This window comes from Anopheles gambiae, chromosome 2 (assembly GCF_943734735.2).
Source record: "Anopheles gambiae chromosome 2, idAnoGambNW_F1_1, whole genome shotgun sequence".
Taxonomy (NCBI): Eukaryota; Metazoa; Arthropoda; class Insecta; order Diptera; family Culicidae; genus Anopheles; species Anopheles gambiae.
In genome coordinates, this window is record NC_064601.1 from 55,989,175 (window position 1) to 56,005,049 (window position 15,875).

Here is a 15,875-nt window from a genome sequence, read left to right on the forward strand (position 1 = left end):
GATAACGAACCGGTGCGCTTTCCAAGCAGTAGCATCGGTACCCGTGTGCTACGGACTAACCCTCGGTTAAGGTTTAGCTTTGGCAAGCGTCTGTTGCACGTTTTCCTGCATAGGATATTCGCTTTTCGCTGGGAAGTATCCTTCAACCAACACCGGTCTGCTGGTTTTTGTACGCACATAAAGCCCCCATATAAATACATTTTTTCTGTAACCCAGCTATGGTTGGGCCAGGATAGGATCTTTTAAAAGTGGGATTCCTTTGCGTGAGAGGGCGAATTTCGTTCTCGTTAGGACTTTCGACCGTCTGAACCGACGGCTGTATTGTTTTTCCTCATCAGAGGTAGGCAAAGCGAGCCGATTTAGTCTTCAAGGCGAAATAAAATGTATTTCTTCACCTTACCGAAACCAAACAAACAATCCTCGGATTCGTGCTGTTGCAGGGTTGGTTGCTCTTGAACCGCTGGCTGCACCCTAAATGGAGTGCCGTTTTCAAGGCACATTTCTTGCGGTGCGAGATCGGATCAGGCCGGATTATTCAAATCATTCATCGTCGATGAAGTTTATTTACCGGAATGATTGGTGCGGATATTCGAGCAAATGGCACGGCGTTGAGTTTCTACATGAACCGTCCCGTGTTGTGGTTGCGGTTCTTAGATAGGCCTTGGAAATTGAGACTGAAGCTGCAAGGCAATTCGACTATACGACTGTACAACGATGCTTGTGAAGAGTCATGATGATCCTACTTTACATGTGCTCAACCGATGCAGACACCACAGGAAAGGTGGTTTAGTTAAAATACGTTGAAGCTGAATCAAGCGAACTGGATGCAGTGGTTTAGAGCTATCTTTAGGTGCTGAAGCATACGATGGAAGAATTTCTCTACAGCAATACTTGATCCTTGCAATAACTTATCACTCTATTTTATCGTGCTATCTTACAACCTTTTGTCTATTCTTTGAATCTTAATAATGATCTCGTATCATGCAATTGTACTTGTGTTGTGTCATTCTATCATTATTATTGAGATTTGATTTGCAGTGTGATATTGGGCTCTCAAGAAGATTAGCTGCTAATGAAAAAAAAACAAAAGCCGTACAAAATCCAAAGCTTGTTATAAAATTTCCAAAATCATTCATTTTATCAAGCAAAATTAATTCATTATACAAAATAGAGGTATAATTAATAAGAACCTTATAATGGTAAAGTTAAACAATCATTAAACATAACTATAAATTTTGGTTTTATGAAACAACCCAGTATGCAAAAACCAAGAGCAGCGAGCAAACTAAGCGGCCGCGTTGCACCCCGAGAAAAAGAATTATTATTAATCATATCATCATGTCTCCTATAATATATTATTCTTATTCTTCTTTTCTGCATAACGACTTAGGCGGCCCTGCCGATTTATATAGGTTTCCGTTACGTATTAGTATCACGCGGCAATTTAGATAGTGCTACTGGGGAAGGTCCGGTTATATCGACGTTTGTATCGAATAGACGGGTCTAGTCACCCCAATATTATACATTTGTTTAAATTTTGTCATCAAAGTGGCCTACATAACTAATATAATCTGGTTTAGATGGCTAAGCTACTGTCTAGTATTTGTATCTTGTATTCTGATAAACTTATACACCAATTTGTTCATGAGAATTTATTTGAGCAAACTTTTTAAAATCAGTAGAACGAGTTTTGCGAAGTGTTTTCATTTTCCATTTAAATAGCATAATAATAAGGAATAGTTACGAGGCGATTAAAAAGCGAACCCTTCTCTTCATTCCTTTAACAAAAGGATTGTTTTTTAATAAAAAAAATAAACGGAAATAACAATGAGCTGTAAAGGGGACAGCATAGAAAGCACCCAATTACCATCAATTGTAATGCAAATGACATACTATAGGATTCTTTTGTTTGTGTGTTTTTTCTCTATTTTTGTTTTACACCGTTCAGCTTAATCGCCTTCAGTGTAATGGGATAGTCCCAAGGGAAGGCTTTTTTACGCCTCATATAGTGGCATTTTTATTGAAATTCTCCCAGGAATACTGCTGGCATGAGCATTGCTGGTTTGTGCAATGCAAACTTTTATCGCTGGCATAAAGAGCAGCTTATAAAGTAGCACATCTACTTCCTGTGCATTATCATTGCGGTTTGTCGAATGGATAAAAACATATTTATAATCATTGCATGACCAACACAATGCATGGAATTAGCTACAAATAAAGTTGTAAATAATTAAGTACGCGCAAAACCTTGTTTTGAAAATCGTACTTTTCATCCATACTTAAAAATGATGAGCTCAGGAATCAAGGAATAATAATCGTTTTTTTTTATATTACGAGATAATTTACAACTAATATTGCCAAATCTAATGAGAAGGAGTTGCAATCCATTCATTCTATGTCTACATTATTGTGAGATGTTAAAGTGAGATGTATTATTGAGTTATCCTAGAATCCACTACGTAGTAATCGATTCAGCTAACCAAAATCCACAAAAGTAGATAAAATTCCTTCAACTCATTGACGACATCACAAAACTCTTCCTTGGCTTATCGACCTTAAACCAGCGAATGCAAAATGATCGTGGTTTATGAATTTTCATATAAATTTCCACCCAATAGCACTCTGTGGACACCGTGAGGGCAGGATTATGCTGGGACGCAACGAAAAAAAGGAAATCCACCTCCACGACTACGATGTAACATGTTCCTCTTGTAGGTGAGCCACGCAGTTGAGTAGTCGTGTTTTTTCCTTGTCTGTAACATTTGTGTCTGTGTTATTGTTGATGATAATACTACTGGTTCGCGTCACCATGCGACAATTTAAGCCGCACACGAAGGCCGAAGGTCCTTTGCGTAAGGATAGTCAAAATCGCGTTTCGGATTGCTGCTCCCTTGACTTCATATATTATTCATAAGCGAAATTTAAATAAAGAAACCATTCCAAGCCCCGTTCTTTCTCGGAAATGGGACATCGGTGACAGTGCCAGGATTCTGGATACCAACACCAGTCGCAGGCCGAACGTTTAGGGTTTCATAAGAGACGTCTTAAGCGATGGGACAGAGGAGCTCGTTTTTTTTTGCAGATGAAAACCCCTTCATCCCGTACTGTTGCGGGGTAGAAGGGGGATAGCGGTAGAAGCACGACGTTGCTCAAAGAAGGAAAAGAACAACTGGAAGGAAGCAGCTTGTCGAACGTCATAATGGCTGCACTAAATGCGAATAATATTTGATATAATCTTTTACGATTATCCGTCCTCTATAAATATGTTTATGGCTTTATAACAAGCGCATTGTGTCGTTTTTCTTTCCCGACACATGGTGGCAAACATCACTAGACAAAGAGGGTATATTAGAAGGATACAGGACAGGTTCAAATATTTTGCCTTTCTGAACTAAAAATAAGTTCTAACTCTGATAAAGTATGTTATATCCTTGTACCATTATTGAAGGGAGGTTCTGTTCATTCTTTTACCTTTATTTGTAAAAAGTGTACCAGCTCAGAAGATGATCGGGTTTGATCAAGACTGAGCGTATTTGGACAAGAGCTTGAAGACGACGCGTCCAAAAATTGCTCAAAGACAAACAAGGTACGATCAAAGAAACGGCGCTGTAATGAAGTGGGTTTCATGTTTAATTAATCATGGTATTCATTTTTAATCAAAATTCAATTTTCCAACCATTCTGATCCTGAAAATCGACGTCAATTTGGTGAACGATTGCCGTCTACGAAGTTCGTAGTATAGCAATGTGTGTCGACTACGTTTTCCATTTTTTTAAGTATTTCTTTTTTTTACATCTGCTTACCTATTTTCACGTCGTTATGAGTGAACGGCAATGTACCACGATGTAGCGCGTCGCTTAAAAAATTGAGGTCTCGCGTCTCGTGAAAACATTGAACGGTGAGAAAAAAACACAAACAATCGGCCACCAACATCGAGAAGGGACGTGCAGTAAATCGATCGAGAAAGTAATAAAGTTGATTTATGTGAAAAATCATAAATGTAATTGAAATGAACACCCAATTCTGTTCCACATGTACTATTGAAGTGAGATTTATGAGCGTTTTTCCAACCGGGGATATTGCAGTTCATTACAATTTCTCTTTTTTGTAATGTCGTATCATTTTGTTCCATATCTACGTAAATATACGAATGAGCAATGAAGAAATTTAATAGACCTCCGGAGACATTAGGATTAACAAGATTTACTGGCGTTAAAACGACAACAGAGAGCAACGAATAGAGTGCTGTCGTTTAAATCTTGAAACAGTCGCTTAAAACTTGAATTAAATAATTATAGGATATTTGTTAAGTGATCAATGATGTTGTTCTATCAATGATGTAAATTAAAATAAGAACATAAAAAAATACACATCATCTATGCGCAATATAACAAATTTAATAAGCAGCAAGTATAAATGCATAATTTTCATAGAGAAGATAAAACTATCAATATCAACCAGATAAAAATGGGTTTTCTTGAAAACTGCTTGAGCAACCTCCATCACAATGTGAACCAAGCTGAGAACTAACCTCGCTAAGAACTAACCTACGATGCTACATGAAGATGAAAACTATTATGTGAAAAGTAGTCTCTTGGGTCTGAGAATGTCTGTGTGTGGTGTGTGTGTTTGTGTGGCGCTGGGTGGGTGAGTAACAAGAATTCTTCCAAAATAGTGTCACTTTGCAACGACCGCCTGCAAGTTCGTTTTATGTAAAAGTCGTCTGATGCGCAGAACAGAATGTTCGTTGGGGCAAAGTGGTTACTCTTTCGAGTGTCATAAAATGGAGCAAATTGATTTTTCGACACAAACCAACCGACTAAACGTTCTCAACCAAAACCGACGAAACTGTCGACGTGGGAACATATTATCTACTCGTAGATACTTTGTAGCTAAACCTCGGCACACCTTGCCGCAACCCAGTTATGGCTAAAGTTTCAACCTTCTCCACCGACTGGAGACAAGGCTGACAATTTTTGCTGTGCGTTTGAAGCATTTAAAGCGGTTAGAAAATTTCAAGAACCGACTATACTTGATGCGACACAGAGCAAGGAAACTACTATGTGCATTCTCGAAAGAACTTCCTCTTCAGAGAACAGGATAATTAAATTGAGCACACCGAATGACAGTTATGAGTAGATATGCTTCATCGTTATAAAACTGCTTGTGTCATACAGACGCACATACACTAGTAGAAAGACATACAAATTACTATAAAATGAAATCGTAAACGTAAATAATAGTCGAAAAGTCTAAAAGAACCCTTTTATTCTTCACAATACAACAACTAATGCAATGATCAAAATGAAATGATCTAATCTAAGTTCAGCAACCTCTTTAATTGAGATCTTTCTTCGAAGCATATTAAACAAGTGTATTATAACACAACAATCAGCTAGATTTTCAAAGTAAATGAAGATTTTTAGATAAGATTTGTCACGAAAACCCGGACTTATCGCACAAGGAATGTTTTAATGCAGCGGTTGGAAAACTTTCGAGCTGAAGGACCAAATATAGTAAATGATCCAGTGCCGCGGGCAAGGTGAAAACAGGTTGTTTTTTTTGCACATAAAAAAATTAAATAATTTTCTTCTTCATTAGCACAACAACCGTTGTCGGTCAAGGCCTGCCTGTACCCACTAGTGAAGTGAGCTTGGCTTTCAGTGACTTATTGTTACCATAGCAGGATAGTCAGTCCTACGTATGGGAGCACGGTCTATTCGGGGCTTGAACCCATGACGGGCATGTTGTTAAGTCGTGAAAAGTTGACGACTGTACCACCAGACCGGCCCCAATAATTTTAGGAACAAAATAATTTTCTGAAGATATCAAGCCATGCGTTTGATGATAATGTTGGTTTTTTGTAATTATATCATAGAAGCAAGGTTCATATTTGGTAATTCCTATTACAAAACTCAGATTTTAAAGATTTATCAGTTCAGAATTAAAGGTGTGCTAAATGAACCAGAACCGTACGGTTCATTCAGTTCACGTGAAAAAATGAATGAACCGGTTCACAAGAAAAGAACGTTATGGTTCTTTGGACATATCAAAATAAAAAAATAATGAAACTGAGTGCAAACATTCATGATCATTTTGAAATAATGAATAGAAAAATCTTCCAACATTCGTAAATTTCGAGTAAAAACAAGAAATGGCCGATTTTAAACTGTTTGTGTGAATTGCTTTCTAGGGTCAAATGAAAGATTGCTAATATTGGTTTGTTTTTCATGCAATCAGACCAACGGATTGATTGGTAGTTCTACCGATTTTCAAATAGAGTACCGATTCACAGACTTTACATGTATTGCTGTTTGCAAAAGAACGAAAGAACCGTAATCACGTTCACGTTCACAGCAATGAACGTCTTGGTTCACTCACGTTCACTTAAAAGAACCGAAATGCCCACCTCTATTCAGAATCAGCAACAGAGTACGCAAAAGTGTGATCAGTGAAAACATCAAAACAAGAGCAATATTGCATCTTACTGATCTCCTCCCCCCAAGCGCGTAATCGTCGTACTCCTTAAAACAACAATCAGGACATTTTTTTTTAAATTTAAACATCCGTTTGCGTTTTCAAATGCTCTTCTCATTGTTGTGTAGAAACAATGTTAGTGTTACATATGGAAAATTTGACCTCAAATTCGATCATAATGATTAGTCCGTCAATCCATGTTATGATAATCAAAGTTGGAAGAATTCGCCGGATGAAATGATATAGTAAAAGATGTTCAGTATTTTGTATACGAATATGTACTTCCCACTGGTCAAATTCAGACAATTCCTGTCGCCGTCTGCATTTGGCGCGCGGACCGGACTTTGAGCCTATTGTCATCTTTCGCCTCGTTTGATTGATTTGTCATTCAATTGTTCCCCCTTTTTAAGACATTATTTTACTCCCAATATGAGAGTGGAGGCCAGACTCTAAATCTCCTCTGCTGCTTCTGTCCGCAATTGTAACTGGATTGATTTAAAAATGCATGAGATTTAGTGCATTTCATTGCCTTTTGCCTTTATGATGACAAAATTATACTCAGTTTGACAACATACAAATTTATTCATCGCAAAGCTATAACTAACAATTCATCAATACAATTACTGCACTGCTTGTATAGTCTGTTAGATAGGCCAGTAGCAATGTCGTTGTAGCCGCCACAAAAGTAGGGTTGAATAACGTTCCCCCACGTTTTGTCTGCTCTTCTGTCCGAACCCCATGATGAACCACGACCGCAGAGTTTGTGGCTTTCGCTTTTACATTGCGGACGTGGCGTGCGTGCCATTCATATGGTCGTGGCGCGGTTGATTGTATAATTGTATCCCGTACGTTGTTCCCGAGCCGCAGACCGATGAGTGCACATTCCGTGGATGTATTTTCCACTGTATTCCCTCCCTTTTGGTTGTAGATGGACCTCCAAAAACCCTCATTTACTATGCAAGTGGTGCGTGTACGATACCATTGGGACTTATGTGTGTGAATGCGGTATGCACTGCTCAATCCAACAAGTCCCGTTTCCACATAAACCCGAGCGCCACAATTGTTTACAATGGCGAAGTGTGGCAGTGCAAACGCTTCTAAAGTTTGCAAAATTTTGGTTTTAATTTAACTTTACTCCTGAAGATCGCCGGTTCTTCTTCGCCATTGTGAGGTTCAATTTGAATGTTATCTATCTTCACTTACTGTTTCATTTTGACCAGGGAAAGTTTTTATGCTACTGTACAAAACGGCTTGTACATGAAATCCATAATGACGGTCTTTGTGTTTAAGTAGCGCGCGAAGTTTTGCATGATCGCTGCTACCATCAGTGAAAGGATAGTTGAGTAAAGACACACATAACATACAGTTTTTTTTATCGTTCATTCAACATTTAGTCCACAACACAATGCAATGTACTTAGGTTAGGCTGTTCTAGAATTTTGATCACAATCCTGTCGTGCTCAACAGGTCCCGCGGTACGATGAATACAATTTCGTGTGTATGTTATGGGCGTGTAGGGAAAATTTGTAGTGTTCTGGCAATACAACAGCTGTCAACTGGGCTCTGGCGGAAGGTTTTGCTTCGTGCTATCCGTTCCAAAACGCCCACCATATAGACATCAGATCGTTTGGCCATGCGGTAACAAATTTTTATTGCTCACTGCATTGGCAAGAGGAACTAAAAGGGAGCCAAACGAGAATGCTACAACCCTTCCATTCTTTTCTATGTACGCTTACGAAAAGCAGACAAAGACGACAACGGGTCTAAACGAGTTGGGCGCCAGGCGTTGCTTATGTGCCGACGGTCAGGCGCTTTGATTTATGGCATTTTCCTGATTAGGATTTTTTATGTCACACCTGCGGCTTTACCACGAGTTTGAGGTTGCTAGAGGTTGCGTTGCATTATACCGTATCGTTTCGAATACGCTTTTGACCACCATTAGGATACGCGTACATGTGCTATGTTTGCTTTGATCGTTTACGCAACCTATTCCATGTAACGAATGATCAATAAAGAAAAAAATGATCCATACGTTTTCGTATAGCTCTTAGCACTTACTCCGTGAAGTGATTTTATGTGAATAACCTTTTATAACTGCAGTTAAAAATGTCTACAAAATATAATGTGGTGAAGCTTAAATAATTATCCTTAAATATCAAAACTGAATAATAGAAGCTAAAATCATGCTTTTAGAAAATAGATACAACACAATTAATGTATCGAATAACCTTCATTCATTCTGTACCAGATTGACAAGGTCAATTTGTTGCATCCTTTGCACTTTGCAATATGCCGTCTTGTGCGTCATGTCATGCTTGCGTCGTGTATTGACGCCCATTAACCTAGTAGACGGACACACTATGTGCTGAAAAAACAACGAAAAACTGCCTGTCGATCGTATTAGTGGCACAATCTTTGTGCCATTGGACACGTTCCATCACTTGTCCCACATTCGGGATTGGTTTCGATCTGAATACATTGGCAGGAATACATTTCTCTTTATCTAACCCCTTGTTACCCATCGTGTATATTCTCCTTGTCAGCTTATCCAGTGATACTATGCCATCAGAGCGATTGCTTCGTAATTAAAAGCCACCCCTGGTGTATAAGCATTTGGGGCACCTATATCATATTTGCATGCAATGTGCAACCGATTTCGCTTTAGGTGTTTGTGCTGATGATACATAATTTATGAAAATGGTAATGTTTTTCTATTATTAAATTTGATATCAATGGATGTACAGATTTTTATGGGTTTGCGGTGATTTTACTGTTTGTTGCTTTTAGTATATTCTCTGACTGACCACTTTCACAACACCGTAACTAATTATTGTTTACATTACATAGTAACAGTTCACAGTTCAACATGCAAGGGAGCATACGTCCCGAAGCTTTAATTATACCACATTAAATAAAACAAACATTAAAATAAAACATGTTTTAACATTTTCTTTTTAAAAGTTTCAAAACCTTTGGAGTGTAATTGCATTAATAAGTGTTGTACCTGCGTCGTGTAAGAATGATTCCAGTATTTATGGGCTATTAAATATCTTATAAAGAATCACTGTTCTATTTGATATGAAATGTGTGTCGTTTAGTATCTTTTATTTACTTAGTCGATTAGTATTATAATATATAATATCTTAATAATATAGTAAGCACATTCAGTAGATTCACATACTTCAAATATGTTGGCAATTTAATGATTTAATGATAAACTAACATTAAATGAACAGTTGTAATATGCTACAACATACTTGGCTTACAACATTACAAGCGTAGTAGATGTTTAAGCGGAAATAGTCTTCACCTTTAGAAGTCTAATACGGACGTCCCACGATGCGTAAACTTTGGCGTAAACTGGATTTCAGCCATACAACCCTATAATTTTTGACATGATGTTTACGCTCTCCCATACAAATCAAGCGTAAACTTTTTGAGTGTACGCCTCATGTGACGTCCGTATAATAAATTTAAGTAATGCTAGTCGCCACTTCAGTTGTTATTCATTTTACAAAATCTTGTTTTTTTCGCTGAATACTCGGATATACACTTTTTGTACAATTTGCGTATTTTATTTGAACAGAGCTCCACCAGGTATTATGATCACATGCTATAGCCTTCAAGTGAGAATAATTATATTATGCAATAAGCTATCATAATCTCTCCAATCAGATTTTACTTAGCTTTCCTTTCAGGTGTTATATACATCCTTTAATATGATTGGTTAATATGGCCCTCGGGCCCCAGATATAGCTAATATAGTAAATGTGCATTAAATTAGCTAATAATAGTATTTTTTCTTAATATTATGATGTTTTGATTTGCTTACAAATCGTTTAATCAATCGCTACATTGTCCTAAATTCTTCATTATCTTCTTTTTCATTAAAAAAAGGATATTAAGCATTTACTAAAAGATGAATCAAGGATTAGTTGTTGAAGTTCATTGGTGAAGTTCTAATACGTATTTATTAAAATGAACTTGAATTGTTTGAACTCTAATTTTCTAGTTGATATATTTTATTATCTATGGTTAATTATCTCAATGTGTTCATTTGCATGTTGAACACACATGATTAGAACAGTATAGCACACTGTTAACTGTTGCCATATTAGCGTAAGTTTACTGGGTTGGGCATTCGAAACAAAAATTGTATTGCAGGGATCGTTGACAAAAGTACATTAGCAGAAAATACACAGCAAAGTTCTTGCAATACCTATCGTGCGCTGGTTTAGATCCAGGGCTTAAAAAGGAAACGGTCAATCATTTTCTCCCAATCTTGCCATCCAAGTTTGTTTCTTTCGGAATTGCAATTGAAAGCAATTGAAATAGCAAACGTGACGTTGCCACTTTCTGTCGTTATGCCCATGGACTACATTTTTGGTGTCATTTTTTGTTCGGCACGATTTATTGCTACTGTTTGTGCTGTTCTAACCCTTCATTTCTTGGAATCTAAGAAAGAAAAGAAATCCTAATCGCAGATGTTTTAGGAAGAGCGATAAAAATATTGACAGAACAAGTTGAACCCTTTCCTACACCATGGATAGGAATCACAATACAATCGATCGAACACGAATGTGTAACATAAAGATGGATAGAGGAAAAAAGTCGAATTACTCTCAGAGCTTGCGATTGTTTGTACTTTCGGTAGAAATGCATTGAAAATGCACTGACCGGTTTGTTTCTATTGAGAGTACTTTTAATTTTAAGGAATCATTTTTGAGAGATATGAATAACTTCCAATATCAAATTAGAAGGATATTACGAAACATATTATTCCGTTATTTTTCATGCAGTGTTAATGTAGAATACATGGTTAGAAAATGCCATTAAATCTATAGCTAAAGTCCACAGGCCACCAGTTTTACATATCCGATGTAGAGTATGAAGCAGAAAATCTTACAAAACAACTTGAATTATCACCATGATATTTGTGTCGATATATACATTTAGCGATCCAAGTGCTCCCGAGTTACGCGATTCTAGACTAACATGTACAACTCATTCGAAGAATTGTCAAATGCCGAATACATTAAATTTTTGGTTAAATCACTTAAAAGACATAAAATTGCAATTTTTCAGCGTCCTTCGTATGGTATAAATGGAATATATATGGAATGTATGGAATACAAATGAAATCGTAAAATGGAATACAAAACCAATTTACGTATACCGTTATGATTCAAATTACGGACATCCGACATGTTTTTATTAAATATCTTCATATCCAATCCGTGGTCAAATCGCTTTTTATTTTTTAATAATTGCCATGATGTAGTAGAATAAATTAAAAATGTGTCTAACCCCTATTAGGCCCTGATGCCACAGTAAATACATATTTTCTGTCGGTCAGTTTGAAGTAGTGCATCGGTTTGAAGCAAAACTGCTAAGAATACCTCTGGATGTGCATTCTTAGCAGTTTTGCTTGAAACCGATGCCAGTGTTATTTCTTCAAAAATTCCTATTAATCGCGTCTACCTGAATTACATCCAAACTCATATTTAATTCTGTCCAAAATTCGAAGCTTCTGTATCAAATTTTAAATTCCGGACAGCCGAAGTAAGCGGTAATAAATTTCATAAAAATATGTGTTTAAAAAGTGACAGAAAACAACGATATGTGAAGACATATGTGACAAATGCCTTGATGGCCCTACGGGAAAGACCGTCAATTCGCATAGAACTGCTTCGGTTCTACGAGCAAATCAGAAACACAGCACTCAAACCTCGTGGTTTTTAAGACCATCGTTCTGTCGGTCTAGGGGACTCCTACATTCCGAATTGATAGAACATAAAATAAGTTAAAAACTAAAAAAAACTGTAGCGTGAGTGTGAATTTGTAGAATGTTTCGAAATTTCGTGGCTGTTCGTAATTCGAATCAAAATGTCCGCAATTTGAAACATGAGCTCGAAACTTTCCGGAATTTTATTGAAAATATTGTTGTAATTTCATGATTGTTTGCAATGTGTCGAGTAAAATTATTGGAAATTTTAATTTTTTTCTCATATGCAGAAGGTTTGAGTGTTTAATAAAGTGAGTTATACAGAGGTTTGACGGATAATAATTGAATTGGTAGGAAAATATTACGTGCCGAAAATGTCTAAAGTGTCCGTTATTCGAAGCAATAGGGTGTAAAATATATAAGAAAGTATCTTTTTCAATTGAAATTTTCGTTTTAGCAAATAATACCAGATACTGTTTCAAAAGTATTTCTATCCGTACACATAAGCTAATAAATTCATGTTCAGATATAATATTATTTGACATATGCTGGTGTCTAACGTGTTTGTCAGGCTATAGAAAAACTCAAGGATCAATAAATTGCTAATGGTGCTATGTATAGCTCCTGGACGGGAAATTCGCATTCCCGCATTTAAGTTCAAGTGTTATTGCTCTAGACTCATCCCATGATATCGATTGGCAGTGGGACAATAACTGATGCAAAATCAGGTGAGTAGGTCAGCTAGAAGAATGGTCAAGGAAATCACATGCATAAATGTAGGCAGCATACAATTTACCGTCGTTTTTATTTATTTCACATGCACTTGCAGTCTCTTATTCAGGCAGGCGCTCACAATAATCGAACAAATATATTTGGGGCCTAACGTTGCCGAAGAAGCAATGTTGCTAACTCTCCATATTTCAATATATTCCGTTTGGTCACAATCCGCTTGTCTGGCTTTGGTTGTATTCTCTCTATTTTTTTTCTATTGTGTACATTGGTATATTGGATCGCTTGCCAAAACATAAACTAAGCTAACTTTTTGCAACAATATAAATGTATCGAATCAGAAGCGATCACTTTCAGTATACGAAGAATGGTACCATAGAGGTTGGAACAGTATTTGAAATATATACTAATACATCGAATGCACTTTCCATCGTGCAGGTTTGGAATAAAATGCAACGCACGAATAAGTGTTGTACTAGCTTTGGCACATGGGAAATACTTTTATATATAGTTCAATCGTTCTCAAGAAACGTGCATTACCTAGCGGAGCATTAGTATACACGTAAAGAAAGACAACGAGCCTGCAGAGACGTAATAAGCGTGACCCATGTAGGCAAGCATTATGTTTTGAAACAATAGCAATTTTACCTATGCTTACGCTTGCTCACGTAACGCTGCTAATCGAACGGACTGATAAAGGGCATTTGAATAAAGGTACGGCAAAATTCTTTCGTCGTTTACTATCGCGTTTTGTTTCTACAATTTTCTCTCTGACTAGTCGTTTGTACGACCATTTTATAATGCTAATCAATATGTATTTTGCTGCTGCTGTTAAGCACTCACACCAGTGTCATATGAAAATATCAAGAAACAGACGAGAAAAAGCCAGATCATACATTCGCATATCGTAAATGTCATACAAGCAGCCGCAGAAGTTTGTCAGTGGAGTATGTTGCAGTACGTTCAGCATGCACGTTTATCGGGCATCCGTGCCGAAGTAGTATGCACCGGAAAAGAGTGAGCCAGATAAAACGAATGTGAACATGTGAACCTTTGTGCGAATGTGGAGCGCAGTTTGGCCAGTCTTGAAGCGACATGTACCGTACAAGATAGACAACATCCGGTTTTCCTTCCTGTCGAGACCGTCGCCAACGCCACCAACAACTAACGGCAGCGAATGAGCGGCGAAAGAGATGTGAAGAGATAAAAGACGCCATTTGACTGCACGGGTTGGTCGCCAAGACAAGAAAGACCCAACTTTAGCAAGTTGCTCCGCCGACTCCTCCAAGCTGCCTGCGGAAGCAGTTGCTATCACATCCCTTCCGAAGCGCACGATTGCCTACAATTTGCCACGACAAAACAGACATGCACATGCACGCACACAAGTTCGTCAGTCCGTGCCGTTGCCCACATAGCGGAATGTCTCGGCACTCGAACAGACCTTGAACAGGAGCGGGCCAACGGAACTCCCATGTTGTCGCATATATTCATTATTATATTATGCACTTCCACTTCCCATAAACAACGGCGCTCACGTACTTGTGCAATCAACCGAAACCAAAGTCAGCAAACCAGGCCCGGCAGCATGGGTGGAAAAGTGATATCACTGCTTACGAGTCCTTAAAGCGGTCGGGAGGCGAGCGGTGGCTCGTACACCAGCAGTGGGTTGTTGTTATGTTGACCTCCTATGGCTCGGAGCCTGCCAACACTATGGTTTATAGGATATCGAGTGAGTGTTCGCTGTAGGAAGGGTTTGGATTTTTCTTCTCCCCAACTCGCCATGGTAAAGGCATCAGAAAACAGGACGGCTTCGGTCTTCGTTATGCACTTTTTATCATTATTTGAGCCCATGCGCTCCCACCAAATGACCCAATTCGTTGAAATGATGCAGCGACCCAGCGTGTCCCGCTGGAATATGGTTTTTAATGAGCAAAACGGTTTCGAGAAAAACAAACCCCACTCCATATCGGTTGGAGATCGGACCGTCAATTTGTCCCATTGCTCCCAACTCGGAATGTTGGTACGCTGGCCATTGCTTCGAGGATGTGTGTTTGTTGTGTAGCTTTTTTTCGGAGCCAACAAATTCACATGATGATTGCTTGATAGTTTGGATGAACTTTAGTCTCAACGGGTCAGACGCAACGAAAATGTGCAATGTGCCCTATATGAGTGGTGTTTTTTTTGTTATTTTTTTCTGTCTCCTCTGCTATTCACCGCTTTTTTGTTGCAAAAAAGCTTTTTTCTTATTTTGACTCTTACTTTTGAACAAAATATTGATTCTGACGATATATGTTACACGCGACGTAGTTTAAAATTGCCACAATATTGTTCATACAATAATCGTTCATGTTTTATGATTTATGAAAATTTTTGGGTACAAGCGAATTTATGCAACTTATTATAACATCATAAAAGCGCCCTATTATTTGTCAACCACGATAATAAAGGTCAAGTTCAGCTTCTCTGGTTCATTCAACAGCTATTGCTAGAAAGCGCCTATAACGGTAAAAATGCTTTCGTTACTGCCCATCGGCATTAGCTGATCGTACGACGGCACGCGCGCTGCCGTCAATGCCTCCTATCGCACGAACTTCGCACAGTGCAGACGCTTAATATCCCAAGCACATTCGAAATTGTCCGACTACCAGCCAACGTAGCAAGCGTCACGTCGAACAAATTTGTCGCACCGATATGCGTTCACTTTCAGGGCTTTCGTCGTTGGGGAGTGGTAATCATCGCACGCACACGACGCAATCGAACCTGGCCGAATAAGTGAGTAATTTATTTCAATTTCACTCTACCGAGCGTACCATTTCGCCAGTTTCGTTCGAATTCATGCAGCAGGACTGCACTAAGCAAAACATTCCGTTTGCATCGCAATGGACTGCCATCATTTCCCCCACCCTCCACGCCCGTAAAGGTGTGCATATTCAAGGTACAAAAA

General features: G+C 38.2%; 1 protein-coding gene across 4 annotated transcripts in view; it reads right to left on the reverse strand.

Annotated features, from left to right (window-relative positions):
• The window catches only part of LOC5667792 (uncharacterized), a 123,685-nt gene that overhangs the window by 38,988 nt on the left and 68,822 nt on the right, over positions 1-15,875 (reverse strand). The window lies entirely within an intron of this gene.